General features: G+C 46.7%; 1 long non-coding RNA gene across 1 annotated transcript in view; it reads left to right on the forward strand.

Annotated features, from left to right (window-relative positions):
- Nucleotides 1–17,369, forward strand: part of LOC147111630 (uncharacterized) — a 62,904-nt gene extending 45,535 nt beyond the window's left edge. The window contains exon 2 of the long non-coding RNA XR_015079719.1: nucleotides 16,279–17,369. This is a non-coding gene — a long non-coding RNA (uncharacterized LOC147111630). The remainder of the gene's footprint in view (nucleotides 1–16,278) is intronic.
- The last annotated feature ends 2,159 nt before the right edge of the window (nucleotides 17,370–19,528 follow it).

The raw sequence follows: 19,528 nt of genomic DNA on the forward strand, positions 1-19,528 counted from the left end.
CACTCCCAGTCTCTCTCTCTCTCACACTCCCAATCTCTCTCTCTCACACTCCCAATCTCTCTCTCTCACACTCCCAATCTCTCCCTCTCTCACACTCCCAGACTCTCTCTCTCTCACACTCCCAATCTCTCTCAAATCAAATCAACTTTTATTGTCATTGTTAGTGCACAAGTGCAGTACAACGAAATGTAGGCTTGCGGCTCCCGAGAGTGTACATTTAGATTAAGACATTTAAACATTCAACATACATTTGGCTTGTAATACATTAACATAAACATAGCCATAATAAAGTGCATTGGCAGATGTGCAGGCTTTAGAGTTTATTTATGGAATTCAGTAGGATGACAGCCCTGAGAAAGAAACTGTTCCTAAATCTGGTTGTACAGGTGCGAATGCATCTGTAGCGTCTCCCAGATGGCAGGAGGGCAAACAGACTGTGGCTGGGGTGGGTAGGGTCTTTGATGATGGACCATGACCTCCGTAAACAGCGTTTCTGGTATTTGTGCTCTATGGTCGGTAGCCGGGTGCCGGTAATGCGTTGGGCAGTTTTGACTACCCACTGCAGGGCTTTCCGGTCATAGTAGCTACAGCTGCCATACCATACTGTGATACAGTTTGTCAGGATGCTCTCTATTGTGCAGCGGTAAAAGTTAGAGAGGATCAGGGGTGACAGGTTACATCCCTTCAGCCTCCTTAGGAAATATAGGAAAAATAGGAAGTACTCCTTAGGAAATATTAGGAAATACACTCCCAATCTCTCTCTCTCTCTCACACTCCCAGTCTCTCTCTCTCTCACGCTCCCAGTCTCTCTCTCACACTCCCAGTCTCTCTCTCTCTCTCACACACACTCCCACTCTCTCTCTCTCACACACTCCCAGTCTCTCTCTCTCTCTCACACTCCCAGTCTCTCTCTCTCACACTCTCTCTCTGTCTCTCACACTCCCAGTCTCTCTCTCTCTCTCACACACACTCTCTCTCTCACTCCCAGTCTCTCTCTCTCTCACACTCCCACTCTCTCTCTCTCTCTCTCTCTCACACACCCACTCTCTCTCTCTCTCACACACTCCCAGTCTCTCTCTCACTCCCAGTCTCTCTCTCTCACACTCCCAGTCTCTCTCTCTCACACTCCCAGTCTCTCTCTCTCACACTCCCAGCCACTCTCTCTCACACACGCCCAGTCTCTCTCTCTCACACAGTCCCAGTCTCTCTCTCTCTCACGCACACTCCCACTCTCTCTCTCTCTCACACACACTCCCACTCTCTCTCTCTCTCTCTCACACACACTCCCACTCTCTCCCTCTCTCTCTCTCTCACACACTCCCAGTCTCTCTCTCTCTCACACACCCCCAGTCTCTCTCTCACACACACTCCCAGTCTCTCTCTCTCTCTCACTCCCAATCTCTCTCTCTCTCACACACTCCCAGTCTCTCTCTCTCACACACTCCCAGTCTCTCACTCAATTCAATTCAATTCAAATCGCTTTATTGGCATGACAAGTTACACCTTATGTTGCCAAAGCATCGGAAAACATTCATGTTTGTTCATAAAAATACAGATCTACCCATACAGTGTATAAACAGATATATCCCTGAGTGTATAAATATACTTTCATATAATTTATATATACTCTTATCTTATCTTTAGTGGTTGTCCCTCTGTTTATGGCAAGCTGTAACATAGTGTGCCGCTAGTGTTACGCAATTTCTCTCTTCCCCTAGTAGGTATGGGAGTTTTTGGTCGTCATTCAAATTTCTGAATTCCGGGCATATTTTTGTAAATTTTGGGTAGAAATTCTCCCTTATGCCCTGATATTTTCTACAAGCTGTGAGGAAGTGCATCTCTGTCTCCACCATTCCCTGGCTGCAGTGAGAGCATATCCTGTCCTCTCTTGGCAGCCGGGTCTGTCTGTGTCTACCTTTTTCGATCGCCAGGCTATGTTCACTAAGTCTGTACATTGTCAAGATTTTTCTCAGTTTGCTGTCCTTTACCATGGTCAGGTAATCAGCTATGTTGTATTGTCTGTTTAGGGCCAAGTAGCAATTGAGTTTGCTTTGGATTTTTGTTGTTTCTGCCCAATATGTCAGATAGTTTTCCTTTTGCTTAGCGACGATTGTGTTGGGTCGAATTCTTTGTGTTACGCTGTCACTGTCCTGGGGCTGGTTATTGTTAGTAGTGTTAGTAGTTACTTCACTGAGTCCCAGGACTAGTTGACTGAGGGTATTCTTCTTTATGGTCATCTCTTGGCATTTCAGGGCGTCGTAGTGATAGCATTGGGGGTTGCTCATTTCTAGGTGTTTCCAAAATTTGGTGGCTCTTTTTTGGATAGTGATTATTAATGGATATTGGCCTAGTTCTGCCCTGCATGCATTGTTTACTGTTTTCCTTTGAGTCCGGTGGATACCTTTACAGAATTCTGCATGTAGGATCTCAATTGGGTGTTTGTCCCATTTTTCAAATTCTTGTTGTGTTAGCGGTCCCCACACCTCACTGCCATAGAGTGCAATTGGTTCAATTACTGATTTGCTCTCTCTCTCTCTCTCTCACACTCTCAGTCTCTCTCTCTCACACTCCCACTCTCTCTCTCTCTCTCACACTCCCACTCTCTCTCTCTCACACTCCCAGTCTCTCTCTCTCACACTCCCAGTCTCTCTCTCTCTCTCTCACTCCCAGTCTCTCTCTCTCTCACTCCCAGTCTCTCTCTCTCACACTTCCAGTCTCTCTCTCTCTCTCTCTCTCACACACACACTCCCAGTCTCTCTCTCTCTCTCTCACTCCCAGTCTCTCTCTCTCTCACTCCCAGTCTCTCTCTCTCACACTTCCAGTCTCTCTCTCTCTCTCTCTCACACACACACACTCCCAGTCTCTCTCTCTTCCCCTCAATCTCTCTCTTTCTCTTCTCCCCCAATCTCTCTCTCTCTCTTCTCCCCCAGTCTCTCTCTCTCTCTCTCCCCGTCTCTCTCTCTCACCCCTTCTCTCTCTGCTTCCCTCTCTCTCTCTCTCCTTCCCCCTCTCTCTCTCTCTCCTTCCCCCTCTCTCTCCTTCCCTCTCTCTCCTTCCCTCTCTCTCTTTCCTTCTCTCTCTCCTTCCCTCTCTCTCTATCTCTCTCTCCTTCCCTCTCTCTCTGTCCTTTATTCTCTCTCTCTCTCTCCTTCCCTCTCTCTCTCTCTCTCTCCTTCCCTCTCTCTCTCTCTCTCTCCTTCCCTCTCTCTCTCTCCTTCCCTCTCTCTCTCTCTCCTTCCATCTCTCTCTCTCCTTCCCTCTCTCTCTCTCTCTCTCTGTCCTTCCCTCTCTCTCTCTCCTTCCCTCTCTCTCTCCTTCCCTCTCTCTCTCTCTCCTTCCCTCTCTCTCTCTCTCTCCTTCTCTCTCCTTCCCTCTCTCTCTCCTTCCCTCTCTCTCTCTCTCCTTCTCTCTCTCTCTCTCTCCTTCCATCTCTCTCTCTCTCTGCTTCCATCTCTCTCTCTGCTTCCATCTCTCTCTCTCTCTCCTTCCCTCTCTCTCTCTCTCCTTCCCTCTCTCTCTCTCCTTCCCTCTCTCTCTCTCTCTCCTTCCCTCTCTCTCTCCTTCCCTCTCTCTCTCTCTCTCTCCTTCCCTCTCTCTCCTTCCCTCTCTCTCTCTCCTTCCCTCTCTCCTTCCCTCTCTCTCCTTCCCTCTCTCTCTCGCTCCTTCCCTCTCTCTCTTCCCCGCAGTCGCTCCCTCTCTCTCTTCCAACAACAACATGCCCTCAAAAAAGCCTTGGCACCGCCGGGCACCCCCAGCTAGTCTATTATAAAGGAAGCAATAACTGGGCACTTAGAAACTAATAGGAAGATTGGGCAGAGTCAGCATGGATTTATGAAAGGGAAATCCTGTTTGACAAACCTATTGGAGTTCTTTGAGGATGTAACTAGTGGAGTAGACAAAGGGGAACCAGTAGATGTGATGTATTTGGATTTTCAGAAGGCCTTCGATAAGGTCCCACATAAGAGGTTGGTGAACAAAATGAGGGCACATGGAATTGGGGGTAATATACTAGCATGGATTGAGAATTGGTTAACAGACAGAAAACAAAGAGTAGGGATAAACGGGTCTTTTTCAGGATGGCAGGCTGTGACTAGTGGGGTATCACAAGGATTGGTGCTTGGGCCCCAGCTATTCACAATCTATATCAATGATTTGGATGAGGGGACTAAATGTAATATTTCCAAATTTGCTGATGATACAAAGCCAGGCGGCAGTGTCAGTTGTGAAGAGGGTGTGAAGAGGCTTCAAGGGGATATCGGCAGGCTCAGTGAATGGGCGAGAACGTGGCAGATGGAATATAATGTGGATAAATGTGAAGTTATCCACTTTGGTAGAAAAAACAGAAAGGCAGAGTATTTCCTAAATGGTGAAAGATTGGGGAATGCAGATGCCCAAAGGGACCTGGGTTTCCTTGTACATGAGTCACTGAAAGTGAATGTGCAGGTGCATCAAGCCTTTAGGAAGGGAAATGGTATGCTGGCCTTCATTACAAGAGGATTTGAGTACAGGAGTAAAGAAGTCTTACTCCAATTATATAGGACCTTGGTGAGACCACACCTGAAGTACAGTGTACAATTTTGATCTCCTTACCTAAGGAAGGATATACTTGCCATAGAGGGAGTGCATCGAAGGTTTACGAGATTGATTCCTGGGATGGCGGGATTGTCGTATGAGAAGAGATTTAGTAAAGTAGGCCTGTATTCTCTTGAAATCAGAAGAATGAGAGGGGATCTCATTTAAGCAAACAAAATTATTATAGGGCTTGCTAGGGTGGATGCTGGGAGAATGTTTCCCTTGGCTGGGGAGTCTAGAACCAGGGGCCACAGCCCCAGGATTAAGGGTAAGCCATTCAGGACTGAGATGAGAAGAAATTTCTTCACACAGAGGATGGTGAATCTTTGGAATTCTCTACCCCAGAGGGCTGTGGAAGCTCAGTCATTGGGTATATTCAAAACAGAAGTTGATAGATTTCTGACTAGTAAGGGCATCAAGGGATATGGCGAGAGGGCCGGGTAATAGAGTTGAGGCAGAAGAACAGCCATGATCTCATTGAATGGCGGAGCAGGCTCGAAGGGCCGAATGGCCTACTCCTGCTTCTATTTCTTATGTTCTTACATTCTTAGAAGTTTGGAACTCTCTTCCGCAAATTGATGCTGGGTCAATTGTTAATTTTAAATCTGAGATTCACAGATTTTTATTAACCAAATGGGGCAAAGGCCCATGTAGTTAGGTCACAAATCAGCCATGGTCTCACTGAATGGTGGAACAGGCTCGAGGGGCTAAATGGCCTACTCCTCTTCCTATGTTCCTAGAAAAACAGGAGGAGGAGCATGCTGAGGGCAATGCACCCCTAACTGCTCACATTGCTGCTCGGGATGCCAGGGATGCCCTATTAATGCAAGGTTCACTTAGGTAGCACCAGTGGACCCATGTCACAAGGAAATGTAACTGCCACTCTCCCGCCACTCCCCTCCCAATGCCACTGACACATAGCAGTCCTGCAACCAACCAACCACACCTTAAACATCCTTCCCCCCACCCCCATTGGTCCCCATCACTTCATGTCTTCACATTCATCATCAAACAAATTAGAATGCCACTTACCACCCAGCACCCAAGAATGGACAAGACAGGAAAGTGGTGAAAAAGAATAACATTTATATGAGCTGAATAAAGAACAAATAAAGAACAAAAACTTATCGAACAACATTTTCTCAGACACCCAAGTGCATACTGTTGTGTCTGTGTATAATAAGACACAGACTGCAGGAGAAACGGTACAACAGGTGTTTACTGAATGAGGGTTACTCTAGAACTAACTGTACAGATCACTACTCAGGGTTTATATACAGGTGTGGTCACTGCTGGTACTACAGTACACAGGAGCTGTAAAAAGTAGTTCTCTCCCTTAAAGGTACATACATTACAATTCCTCCCCTTTTAGATTAACAGTACCATAACACTCATTTAACAATTAAATATCAAACTAATTACAATTAACACTTCTAACATGCAACATTAGCTGAAAATAGTCTATTTATAAATTCAGTCTTTGGGGACGCTTCCTGATTCTTTCTGGATAACGCCTTTCCCGAGTGTCTCGCTCTTGGTGCGGAGGCGATTCTAGCACCCTGTCGTCAGTTGATTCATCAGCTTCCAATGCTATTGTTTCTGAGGTAGATGCGACCTGTACGTTGGGTTCCTCACCAGGTACGTATGGCCGAGACATGGGGTTGACTCGTTCCTGTGACGCTAGGATCTGGTCAGCATGGCGTCTCACAATGTTCTCCCCAACATCCACTGTGTACATTAGTGGCCCCTGCCGTGTGCATCTCGTTCCTGGTTGCCATTTCTCTGTTCGGTAGTCGTGGGCCAAGACTGGTTGCCCTAAATTGAAGCTCCTTGTCGGCTTCTCATTGATGTGCTGGAATTGCTTACTCTCAACATCTCTTCGTACATTTGGTCTGAGCAAATCCAGACGAGATCTCAACCTTCAGTTAAAGAACATCATGGCCGAGGCCTGGTTGCTGACTGCATGTGTCGCATTTCTGTAGGCTAACAGAAAATTGTCCACCTTATGCTGCAGTGGAATGTCGTCATCGCACATGGCCTTTACTGCTTTTTTACAGGTTTGTACGAACCTCTCAGCCAATCCATTTGTGGCTGGATGATACGGGGCGGATGTGTAATGCCTCACCCCATTCCTTTTCATAAATTTTCAAAACTCTTCGGACACAAACTGTGGTCCGTTATCAGAGCAAATCTGCTCTGGCAAGCCGTTCCTGGCAAAAATGGTCCGTAGGACTGCAATAGTTTTCTCCGTGGTGGTGGAGGACATTTTGATCACCTCAGGCCATTTCAAGTGCGCATCCACGGCTATTAAAAACATTGAGTCCATGAATGGACCAGCCAAGTCATTATGCACCCATTGCCATGGAGATGAGGGCCACTCCCATGGGTGTAGAGGGGCATGTGGTGGTGCATTTTGGACCTTCTGGCATCCTGAGCAGCTCTTTGTCAGGTCCTCGATTTGCTGATCGATCCCCGGCCACCACACATAAGCCCTAGCAAGGCTTTTCATTTTCACCCCTCCCAGATGACCTTCGTGAAGCTCATTGAGCACTCTCTCCCTTAACTTGGGTGGAATTACTAATCGGGATCCACACATCAAGGTCCCCTGGCATACTGACAGCTGTTCTCTTCTGGATGAGAATGCTGGCAACATTGAGTCGCCATGTGCTGGCCATCCCTTCACCGTCAAATCATATACCCGAGACAGTGTCGGGTCATTTCGGGTCTCCTTCTCTATGCCAGCGTTAGTTACTGGCAAGCATTCAATTATAGTCGAATGAAATATTTCGACAGGATCCACTGCTGGTGCTTCCTCCGCAGTAGGCAGTGGCAGGCGTGATAGCCCATCAGCGTTTCCATGCTGTTTCGTGCCCTTATACTCGATTTCATATTGGTGCGCCCCTAGAAAAAGGGACCATCTTTGTAGCCGTTGCGCAGTCATCACCGGAACACCCTTCTTTGGATTAAAGATGGAGACAAGTGGTTGGTGGTCAGTCAGCAAGGTGAACTTCTGCCCGTGCAGATAGTGATTGAACTTTTTCACTCCCCACACTAGGCTGAGGGCCTCCCTGTCAATCTGGGCGTAGTTACGCTCGGCTGAGGTTAGTGACCGAGACGCAAAGGCTACTGGCCTCTCTGAGCCATCCGGGAATTTGTGCGACAGCACCGCTCCAATGCCATCGGGTGATGCATCACACGCCAACCGAATTAGTAGTGCTGGGTTGAAATGAGCCAACACCTCTTTTGATGTGATCAATGCTTTGCTCTTCTGGAAAGCTTGTTTACATTCATCACTCCACTTCCATGGTACCCCCGTTTGCAGTAGGGTGTTCAGTGGGTGTAGTACTGTAGACAAATTCGGCAAGAACTTATGGTAGTAGTTCACCAGCCCGAGGAACGACCTCAGTTGTGACACATTTTCCGGTGCTGGAGCCTTGACTACTGCCTCAATCTTTTCAGGGGACTTATGTAACCCCTCTTTATCAATAACGTGGCCACAATACGAGATCTGCTTCTGGAAAAACTCGCATTTGTGGCGATTAGCTCGGAGCCCATATTCCTTCAATCTAGTGAGCACCTGCTCCAGGTTGGCGAGGTGGTCACTGTCATTTTCGCCCGTGATCAGGATGTCGTCCAAATAACACTGGGTCCCTGGAATCCCTTGCAGGACTTGTTCCATTGCCCTTTGCCAAATAGCCGGAGCTGATGCTACCCCGAACACCAGCTGGTTGTATTGGTAGAGACCTTTATGAGTGTTGATCGTGAGGTACTGTTTCGAGGCTTCTTCTACCTCCATTTGCAGGTATGCCTGGGCCAGATCAATCTTAGTGAAGCGTTTCCCTCCAGATAGCGAGGCGAAAATATCTTCAATCCGCAGAAGTGGATATTGTACAGTGTGAAGGACTGGGTTCACTGTCACCTTAAAGTCCCCACAGATGCGAACCTTCTTTGGTTCCCCAGGCATATTACTCAACGACCTCTTCATTACAGGAACGATGGGTGTAGCCCACTCGCTCCAGTCCACTTTGGACAGTACTCCTGAACGTTCCAAACCTTCCAGCTCTGCTTCGACGGCTGGGCGGATCGCATAAGGTACCGGCCTGGCCTTAAAAAACTTTGGGCTTACATTTTCCTCTATTTTGATCGTCGCTGTTATGCCTTTTAGTGTTCCGAGTCCCTGCTGGAACACTTCTTGTGCGTCAGTTAGCATTTTTGACAGTCGTCCAGGTGTGACGTCGTCATCCTTTTTGGCATCTACAGTCAGTGCTTGTATGGAATGCCAATCTAGCTGTATCTTCCGGATCCATTCACGTCCTAGTAGTGGTGGTCCTCCATCTGGCAATACATATAGGTCCATTTTTGGTGTTTCCTTGCCGTTATATATAACGTTCACCCTTATTTTTCCTTTGGGGTAGACTTTTTGCCCCGTGTACGTCTTCAAGACAATCTTTGTATCTTTCAAGGGTAGATGTGAGAATAGCCGCTTGTAGTCCCTTCGGTTTATGACTGTTAGGGCTGATCCTGTGTCCAATTCCATTTTCACTTGGACTGCTGCTATCTTGAGCGTGACCCAGATAGTTTGGTGATCCTCCGTTTTGATCACATTATGTAGTTTCAGACAACCCAGCTCCTTGCTTCCAGAGTCTGTATCACTTTTCTGTTCGTCTGAACTACTCTCCGTCACCTTATATACCTTCTTGTACTTCTCCTGTGGAGATTTCTTGCTGTTGGTTTTCTTTCCCGACCTGCAGACTCTTGCTATGTGTCCTACTTTTCCACACTGTCTGCACACTTTGTCCTTGAACCAGCAATCATTATGGTCGTGTGTTGTTCTGCCGCAGCGATAGCACTTCACTGTTCCGTATGACATTTCATCTGTGCCATATTCTTGTGGTCTCCGTTGTATCTCTGCAGCGCCCCGTGCTGCTGCTTCGTGTGATACTGCAATGCTGAAAGCCTTGTCCAGCGTAAGATCCTTTTCTGATAGAAGCCATTTCTGGGTTCCTTCACTTTGTAGCCCACACACAAACTTGTCCCTTAAAGTATCTGCTAGTTCCGTTCCAAACTGGCAGTGTTTCAATAGCTTGCGCAGTTCCGTTAAATACTCAGCATTACTTTCATCTTTATGCTGGTTCCTTTTGTGAAACTTAAATCTTTCTGCTATCAGCAGCGGTGTGGGGTTTAAGTGGTCCTGTAGGATTGACACTATGTTTTCAAAATCCTTTTCTACTGGCTTTTCTGGGGTTACTAGGTTTCGTAGTAAGCCATACGTTTCTGCACCCATTGAATTCAACAATACCAGCGCTTTCTTGTCATCTGGCACTTCATTCGCCTTGCAGTATACTTCTATGCGTTCGACATATGTCGTCCAATCTTCGACTTCATTGTCGAACGCTGTGATACTGCCACTCTTCGGCATTTTTGGGTGTGGTTAGACTGGCTTAAAATGGCGTCTCCCCCGCTTTCCTTTCTTCCCCGCTGCGGCTTAAAATGGCGTCTCCCGCGCTTTCCTTTCTTCCCCGCTGCGACTTAAAATGGCGTCTCCCGCGCTGCTACCAACGCCGCTCTCGGCGGTCCTTGTGGCAAATGGCGACGCCCTGTGGGTTTCGTGCGCTGCTCCTGCGCTGCTGCCAATGCCGCTCTCTGCGGTCCTCGTGGCAATGGCAGCGCCTCGCGTTTTCCTGCGCACCTCTCTCCCCCGTTGACGCTGCTCGGCCCTTGAACACTGGCTGCGCTCTGCCCTCTCTTGTCTCTCTCCCCCGTTGATGCTGCTCAGCCCTTGAACACCGGCTGCGCTCTGCTCTCTCTCGTCTCTCTCCCCATTGACGCTGCTCTGTCCTGAACACCGGCTGCGCCCTGTGCGCTCTGCCCTCTCTCTCTCCCCTGTCGACGCTGCTCGGCCTTTTTCTGTGCCGCTCGGTCGGCTCTAGCCACCGCTGTCCGGGAAGGGTCTGCGCAGTACCTGTTGCCAGCCCGTTTCGCTGGACCACCATGACTGGAAAGCCAAGCCTGGCTCTCGACAGCCTCCCCTGTGATGCTCAAATCTCCGCTGGATGACTGGGCGGTTGCCCATGGTCGACGCCCATGCTTCTGGACTCGACCTCCTTCCACTGTTCTCCAGGAGCGAATCCCTGGGAGGTGATGCAGAGTTGCAGATAGGTTCGAATCTGCTCGTCACCAATGTTGTGTCTGTGTATAATAAGACACAGACTGCAGGAGAAACGGTACAACAGGTGTTTACTGAATGAGGGTTACTCTAGAACTAATTGTACAGATCACTACTCTGCGTTTATATACAGGTGTGGTCACTGCCGGTACTACAGTATACAGGAGCTGTAAAAAGTAGTTCTCTCCCTTAATGGTACATACATTACACATACCCTTATGCAACTACAAAGCTTTACTCTTCCTTTTTCTGCTACTCTACGTGTTGCAACCTGTGTGGCTTGAGCAGAGGTAGAGTCAGGCTGCTCAGATCCCTGCTCTGAGTGCTGAGGTAATCTAGGCCAATGCCCTCTGGTTTTTGGAGTCCATGAGGGCCCTGCCAGAGACTGCTCCACCTGCACCTGTGCAGGGGCAGACTCGGCCATCGGGAGACAAGGCAACATGTCAGCTACTCACTGAGAGAGGGGATGTGAGTGAGAAGTGGAAGCGCTTTGAGTCCCCACTTCCACGACCCCTTTCGCCATCATCCCTGTCATGGCCTAGCTGCACTTCACAGCTACCATTGTGTTGTGGCATTTGAGTTAAGAGAGAGTGTGGTAAGTGGGAGAAAAAGTCATTTAAGTGTATTTTGTGTATTTTAGTGTGGTAAAAAGTTAATTATTTGAAGTGAGTTTAATTTTTTAAGTGTAAATTAAACTGCTGGGGAGTTTAAACCGGAAGTAGAATCCAGGTATAAAAGGGGCGGGACTAGTGCAGCAGCTCTGAGTGCGGTGCATTGAGTGTAAGCAGAGTTTGGTAAGTGGGCGAGTTCGGGCAAGTGGGAGGTGAGGGGATGTTTTTGCTCTGTTTTGTTCCCCACTCCCAGGCTTAGACAGCACTGTGTTAGTGGAGCAGCGAGACGAGTCAACCAAACAGGCCCCACAGACAGCATTCAAAGAGGGGGTTGGTGATCAGCTGGTTGGTAGGTTCTCTTCCTTCTCTTTTATCCCTTTAAGTTGGTAAGTCCTATTGAATAGTGGTGTGATTTTATCATCTATATCCGGGCAGGGTCTTCATAAATAATAATAAGAAATTTAATTAATTATATAGAATGGAGCAGGTGATGTGTTACTGTTGCGAGATGTGGGAGCCGGTGGACCCCATTGAGGCTCACAGTGATTACATCTGCGACAAGTGTTTGCTGCTAGAGGAACTCTGGCTCCGTATTGAGGTGCTTGAGACCGAGCTTCAGACACTGCGACACATCAGGGAGGGGGAGAAGTTCCTGGACTCTATGTTTCAGGAGGTAGTCACACCTATGAAATTAATTAATTCAGATGTAGTCCGTGGTCAGGGACAGGACGGTGTGACTGTGAGTGAGGCAGGTACAGGGATCCAGGAGGTAGTGTTGAAGGAGCCGCAGCCCTTGCTCTTGTCAAACAGTTTTGAGATTCTTTCTCCCTGTGAGGGCGGGAGCGGGGATTGCAGGGAGGATGAGCAACCTGGCCACAACACCGTGGAACAGGGGGCCATTCAAGTGGGGGGAGTAAAAAGAAATGTTGTAGTGGTAGGGGATAGTATCATTAGGGGGATAGATAGGGTTCTCTGCAGTCGAGAGCGGGAGTCCCGAAGGCTGTGTTGTCTGCCCGGTGCCAGGGTTAAGGACATCTCTTCTGGGCTGGAAAGAAACTTGGAGTGGGAGGGGGAGGATCCAGTTGTCGTGGTCCATGTTGGTACAAATGATGTAGATAGGACAAGGAAGAAGGTTCTGTTAAAGGAGTATGAACAGCTAGGGGTCAAATTAAAAAACAGAACCTCAAGGGTAATAATCTCTGGATTATTATCTGAGCCACGAGCGAATTTGGCTAGGATAAATAAAATTAGAGAGTTAAATGCGTGGCTCCAAGACTGGTGTGGGAAAAATGGGTTTTGCTTCTTGGGACACTGGCACCAGTACTGGGACAAGAGGGATCTGTTCCGTTGGGACGGACTTCACTTGGCCAGTGCTGGGACTAGAATCCTGGCGAATCATATAACTAGGGCTGTAGAGAGGGCTTTAAACTAATTAGTGGGGGGGAGGTTTCTAGAGAGCAAATAATAAAAATGACTACGGAGAAGGTCATAGACTTGGGTAGCAGTGGGGGAATTAAAAAACAGTGTGTCAGGAAGGGACAGAAGGTATGGAGTAAAAGGTAAAGTAGTAAAAGGGGAAAAAGCAGGAACTAAGTGTCACAAAACATATTTGAAAGTTCTTTATCTGAATGCACGTAGTATTCGTAACAAAATGGACGAGTTAACGGCACAAATAACTACATATGGGTATGATCTTGTGGCCATTACAGAAACATGGCTGCAGGGTGATCATGACTGGGAATTAAATATACCAGGTTATTTAACAATCAGGAAGGACAGGCAGGAAGGAAGGGGAGGTGGGGTGGCTATGTTAATAAAGGAAGGAATCACTGTAATACAGAGAAATGATATTGGGTCAAAGGATCAGGATAGTGAAACAGTTTGGGTGGAGATACGGAATAATAAGGGGAAAAAAACACTAGTGGGCATAGCCTATAGGCCTCCGAACAGTTGCAACTCTGTTGGACGGAGTATTAATCAGGAAATAGTTGAGGCTTGTAATAAGGGAACAGTTATAATTATGGGGGATTTTAACTGTCATATTAACTGGACAAATCAAATTGGGCAGGGCAGCCTTGAGGATGAGTTCATTGAGTGTATTAGGGATGGGTTTCTTGAGCAGTATGTAACTGAACTGACCAGGGGGCAAGCAACCTTAGATTTCGCCCTGTGTAATGAGACAGGATTAATTAAAAATGTCCTAGTAAAGGATCCCCTTGGAATGAGTGACCATAACATGGTTGAATTCCATATTCAATTAGAGGGTGAGAAGGTTGGATCTCAAACAAGCGTGCTAAGCTTGAATAAAGGAGACTATGAAGGTATGAGAGCGAAATTGATTAGAGTGGACTGGGAAAATAGATTAAAGGGTAAGATGGTACATGATCAGTGGTGTACATTTAAGGAGTTATTTTACAACTTCCAAATAAAATATATTCCACTGAGGAAAAAAGGGTGTAAAAGAAAAGATAACCATCCGTGGCTAAGTAAAGTAATTAAGGATAGTATCCGATTAAAAACAAGGGCATATAAGGTAGCCAAATCTACTGGGAGGATAGAAGATTGGGAAGTCTTTAAAAGACAGCAAAAAATAACTAAAAGATTGATTAAGAAAGGGAAGATAGATTATGAAAGTAAATTAGCAAAAAATATAAAAACCGATAGCAAAAGTTTCTATAGTTATATAAAAAGAAAAAGGGTGGCTAAAGTAAATGTTGGTCCCTTACAGGATGAGACCGGGATATTAATGGTGGGAAACATGGAGATGGCAAAAACGTTGAACAATTATTTTGCATCAGTCTTTACGGTAGAGGACACTAAGAATATCCCAACACTGGACAAACAGGGGGCTCTAGGGGGGGAGGAGCTAAATACGATTAAAATCACTAAGGAAGTGGTACTTGGAAAAATAATGGGACTCAAGGCGGATAAATCCCCTGGACCTGATGGCTTACATCCTAGGGTCTTGAGGGAAGTGGCGGTAGGGATTGTGGTTGCATTGGTAACAATTTTCCAAAACTCCCTGGACTCAGCAAAGGTCCTGGCAGATTGGAAAACTGCTAATGTAACACCCTTATTTAAAAAGGGTAGTAGGCAGAAGGCTGGAAACTATAGACCTGTTAGCCTAACATCTGTGGTTGGTAAAATTTTAGAGTCCATTATTAAGGAGACAGTAACGGGACATTTGGATAAACATAATTTAATAGGACAAAGTCAGCATGGTTTTATGAAGGGGAAGTCATGTTTGACAAATTTGCTTGAGTTCTTTGAGGAAGTAACATGCAGGGTGGATAAAGGGGAACCAATGGACGTAGTGTATTTAGACTTCCAAAAGGCATTTGACAAGGTGCCACACAAAAGATTATTGCTTAAGATAAAAAATCATGGGATGGGGGTAATATTCTGGCATGGGTGGAGGATTGGCTATCTAACAGAAAGCAGAGAGTTGGGATAAATGGTTCATTCTCAGACTGGCAATCAGTAACTAGTGGTGTTCCGCAGGGGTCAGTGCTGGGTCCCCAACTCTTTACAATCTATATTAATGATTTGGAGGAGGGGACCGAGTGTAACATATCAAAGTTTGCAGATGATACAAAGATGGGAAGGAAAGTAGTGAGTGAGGAGGACATAAAAAACCTGCAAAGGGACATAGACAGGCTAAGTAAGTGGGCAGAGATTTGGCAGATGGAATACAATACTGGAAAGTGTGAGGTTATGCACTTTGGCAGGAAAAATCATAGAGCAAGTTATTATCTTAATGGCAAGAAACTGGAAAATACTGTAGTACAAAGGGATCTGGGGGTCCTGGTGCACGAAACTCAAAAAGTTAGTATGCAGGTGCAGCAAGTGATCAAGAAGGCCAATGGAATGTTGGCTTTTATTGACAGGGGGATAGAATATAAAAACAGGGAGGTATTGTTGCAGTTGTACAAGGTATTGGTGAGACCACACCTGGAATACTGCATACAGTTTTGGTGTCCATACTTAAGAAAAGACATACTTGCTCTCGAGTCAGTACAAAGAAGGTTCACTCGGTTAATCCCAGGGATGATGGGGTGGACATATGAGGAGAGGTTGAGTAGATTGGAACTCTAGTCATTGGAGTTCAGAAGAATGAGAGGCGATCTTATTGAAGCATATAAGATTGTGAAGGGGCTTGATCGGGTGGATGTGGTGAGGATGTTCCCAATGATGGGTGAAACTAGAACTAGGGGGCATAATCTTAGAATAAGGGGCTGCTCTTTCAAAACTGAGATGAGGAGAAACTTCTTCACTCAGAGGGTAGTAGGTCTGTGGAATTTGCTGCCCCAGAAAGCTGTGGAAGCCACATCATTAAATAAATTTAAAACAGAAATAGACAGTTTCTTAGAAGTAAAGGGAATTAGGGGTTACGGGGAGCAGGCAGGAAATTGGACATGAGTCTATGTTCGGAACGGTCATGGCCCTGTGGGTAACGGAGCGGGCCGAGGGGCCGTGTAGCCTGGTTCTGCTCCTGCTTCTTGTGTTCTAATTATGTGTTAGATTTCAGGAGATGGTTCTATTCCTGTTTCTGGCTGGGGTGGAGATCACCTTTTACAGAAGGTAAGTACTGTAGAAAATATAGGGACAGTGATCTCCTGGACGAGTTTCGATCGCCTAGATGGGTCGGAGAGGAATTTCCCAGATTTTTTTTCTCCCAAATTGGCCATTGGGTTTTTTATCTGGTTTTTCGCCTCTCCCAGGAGATCACATGGGTTCGGGAGGGATGTAGCGTGATAGTAGATTTGAAGTTAGGATCAGATCAGCCATGATCTTATTGAATGGTGGAGCAGGCTCGAGGGGCCGATTGGCCTACTCCTGCTCCTATTTCTTATGTTCTTATGCTGGAGATCATTTTGGTGCTAATCAGTGTGACCCTGTAAGGCTAAGGTGTGTGTCATTCTATTTAAGGTGGCAGACATGTTGGCATCCAGAGTCTGCAAGGTGGTGTTGAAGGCGTGCATGAACTAATTTGATTGAAGCATTTGACAGTCCATGGCTCTGTCCACTCTGGAAGAAGACATCATCTCCCGCCGCTCTCCTCTTGTACTTGAGATGGACTCATCCAATCCCTCTGCAGTCGTTGCGATTGTGCTTGGAATGCCTGTCAGTGCATCGCACATTATCTCCTGCTGCTTAATGATTCTCCTTTTCATCGACGGTCCCCAGGGTACAGCATCTGTGTCCAGCTGAGCAGAGCTTGGAGAGGGCTGCGCCCTCCGACATGGACTCGCCACTGCAGTCCCTGCCACCACCATCTGCTCTTGCTCACTTGTGAAGTGAGTCACCAGGTGAAAACCCAACTTTCTGTCTTACTGGTCCCACCTAACTGAGTATCTGAGCTGGTGCATGGTCTGCATGAGTCCTATGATGGTGCACCCTCAGAAGGACTCAGCTACTCTAAGAACTCATCGCCTGCCACATCCACCAACACCTGCTGCATGCATGAAGCCTCTGTCGGAGATAAAAGGCATGAATTAGTGTCTTGCAAGAATGTTGCAAGTTATCATTATGAAGATGATCATATTTCACTCACTGTTGAAACCAAGTCAATATGACTGAGTGCCAGAAGACATATTGGGTGGCTTTTATTTAATTGTGTCACCAGGTAGCTGAGAGCTCCCCATCTCTGACAGCCAGGGATGCTGAAACTCCACTGATTTCCAGTGCCCCCTCTTTTGCAGTTGTGAGTTGTATGTTCCAAGGAGTGCCCCCTCCAGTTCTCTCTTTCTCCCTCATGTTCTGTGCTCTCTTCTCCTGCGATGAGGGAACCAGACCTAGGAGTGAGTGTAATGGCATGTGTTCACAAATAAACTCTAAAGCCTGCACATCTGCCAATGCACTTTATTATGGTTATGTTTATGTTAATATACTACAAGCCAAATGTATGTTGAATGTTTATATGTCTTAATCCAAATGTACACTCTCGGGAGCCGCAAGCCTACATTTCGTTGTACTGCACTTGTGCACTAACAATGACAATAAAAGTTGATTTGATTTGATTTGATTTGATTTTGATGATGGATGGGGTGCATTTGGTGAGGGTATCGGGGAGAGGTGTGAAATTGCATATGGTTGAGAGTGAGTGGGAGTGGTGGATGGATACCGCTTTCTGCATTGAATCCAGGAGCATGACACTACACTCCTACTGCTGACCTCCTCCGCTACCTCCAACCATGCCTTCTTAGTCTCAGCTGCAGGCTTCTTCCTCCTGTTGGTAGGGAAGAGAATTTCCTTTCTTCACCTCACAGCCCCCAGCAACACATCAAGGAAGGTGTCCTTGAAATAGGGCGGCGCGTTTGCCCATCTGGACTCCATTCTGACACTTCCAGTTCTCTGACAGCCAACTCCAACTCCCTCAACTTGCATGTTTGGATTGTCCCTTTAAATATTGGAGTTGAGATCACGTCATGCGGGTCCTCATCATGCCCGCTGCTGCTGATTGAACGGGAAACCCGAAAGTAAAATGATAATGAGGTGGCTGAGTTAAAAAGCCAGTGACAGATGCGCTGAACTTACTTCCGAGTTTCGCATGCCATATCACACCCCCCAACACCCCACCACCCACTCCCAACTTAAAATCAGGGTCTTTGATTTTTTTCCATTCTTTACAGAGGCTGACTGGCTAGCTGAGCGTTTCAGCATTTTCTGCACAAGAGGTCTTGTTTATTTCTAAATTGCACTGTATTTGTGATTTCCTCCCTTTCAATTCTCTCGCTGGTTAAGCTTCTTTAAAATTCCAATTCTGTCTTTGATGGCTCTCTTGAACCCATCTTTCCTTCCGAAGCAGCATTCCGCAGGTGCTCCATGGCATCGTAACTTCGCCTTGAGCACCTGGGAGACACCAGGATAGTACGGGGCAGCAATTAAGAGTCTGGGCCATGAAGACGCCCAGGCGCGAAGTGCGCATACAAAAGTCACTTTCTCCCGGCTCACCATTAATTCTTTTAACACATGTTTAAAAAAAAACGATATTCCTCTCCATGTTAAAGATAATCAGAGTGAAATTGTAAAAGGCATGGGATAGGTATGTATTCACCCTCTGGATTGGCTATATTGGAGAGGTAAGGCACAGAATGTAACCACAGATCACAGAGACAAACAAGCAAGCTCTCCTGCAGGAGAGCTGATGTAGTTAGTTAATTAGCTAACTAGATTAAACTGGTTCCTGAAACAGTAGCAGAGCAGTGCTGACTCATCTGAGTCACAAACATTATAAATACAGGGGCCTGTGAGTGCAGCGAGCACAGATTGAACAACTGGGAGTTTGGTAAGTGTGGGAGTTTGGTGAAGTGGAGGAAGGAGGTGCTTGCTTTTCCTAACTTCTCCCGCAGAGTGGTGGTGGACCTGAGCGGGAGCAGACCGAGGCCCGAGAGCGGGGTTAAAAGCAGCAGCAGACCTGCATCAATAAGAGAAAATGGCAGTGTGACTTCACAGGTAAGGCAGGTAAGTGATTGGTAGTGACTGTGGGCTAAGTTTAAGTTAACATAACATTTATAACTAAATTTTAAAAACTAAACTTAATTTAATTAATTTAATAAATTAAACGAGGTAAATAATTTGATTAACACTAAACTAATAAAATAAATAAAATAATGGGAGAACAGGAGATGTGTTGCTGCTGCAATATGTGGGAGCTTGTGGACATTTTTGTCCAGGGTGACTACATCTGCGGTAAGTGTCTGCGGCTCAAGGAACTTTGGCTCCGAGTTGAGGAGCTGGAGTCTGAGCTGCAGACATTGCGAAACATCAAGGAGGGAGAAAGTTACCTGGACCTTTTGCTCCAGGAGGCAACCACACCCCTTAGATTAAATACTTTAGAATTGACACGTGGTCAGGGACAGGAGGGTGTGACTGCGAGTGAGGCAGGTATGGAGATCCAGGAGGTATTATTGCAGGAGCCTCAGTCCCTGCACTTGTCCGGTAGATTCGAGGTTCTTGCAACCCTTGTGGACAAGTGCGGAGACTGCGGGGAGGATGAGCAAACTGACCATGGCACTGTGGTACAGGAAGCCCTTCAAGTGGGGGAAGTAAAAAGGAAGGTGGTTGTAGTAGGCGACAGTATAGTTAGGGGGATAAACACTGTTCTCTGCAGCCAGGAGCATGAGTCCCGAAGGCTATGTTGCCTACCTGGTGCCAGGGTAAAGGACATCTCCTCTGA

Source organism: Somniosus microcephalus, chromosome 10 (assembly GCF_052327205.1).
Source record: "Somniosus microcephalus isolate GS21.2 chromosome 10, FLI_Smic_1.0, whole genome shotgun sequence".
NCBI lineage: Eukaryota > Metazoa > Chordata > Chondrichthyes > Squaliformes > Somniosidae > Somniosus > Somniosus microcephalus.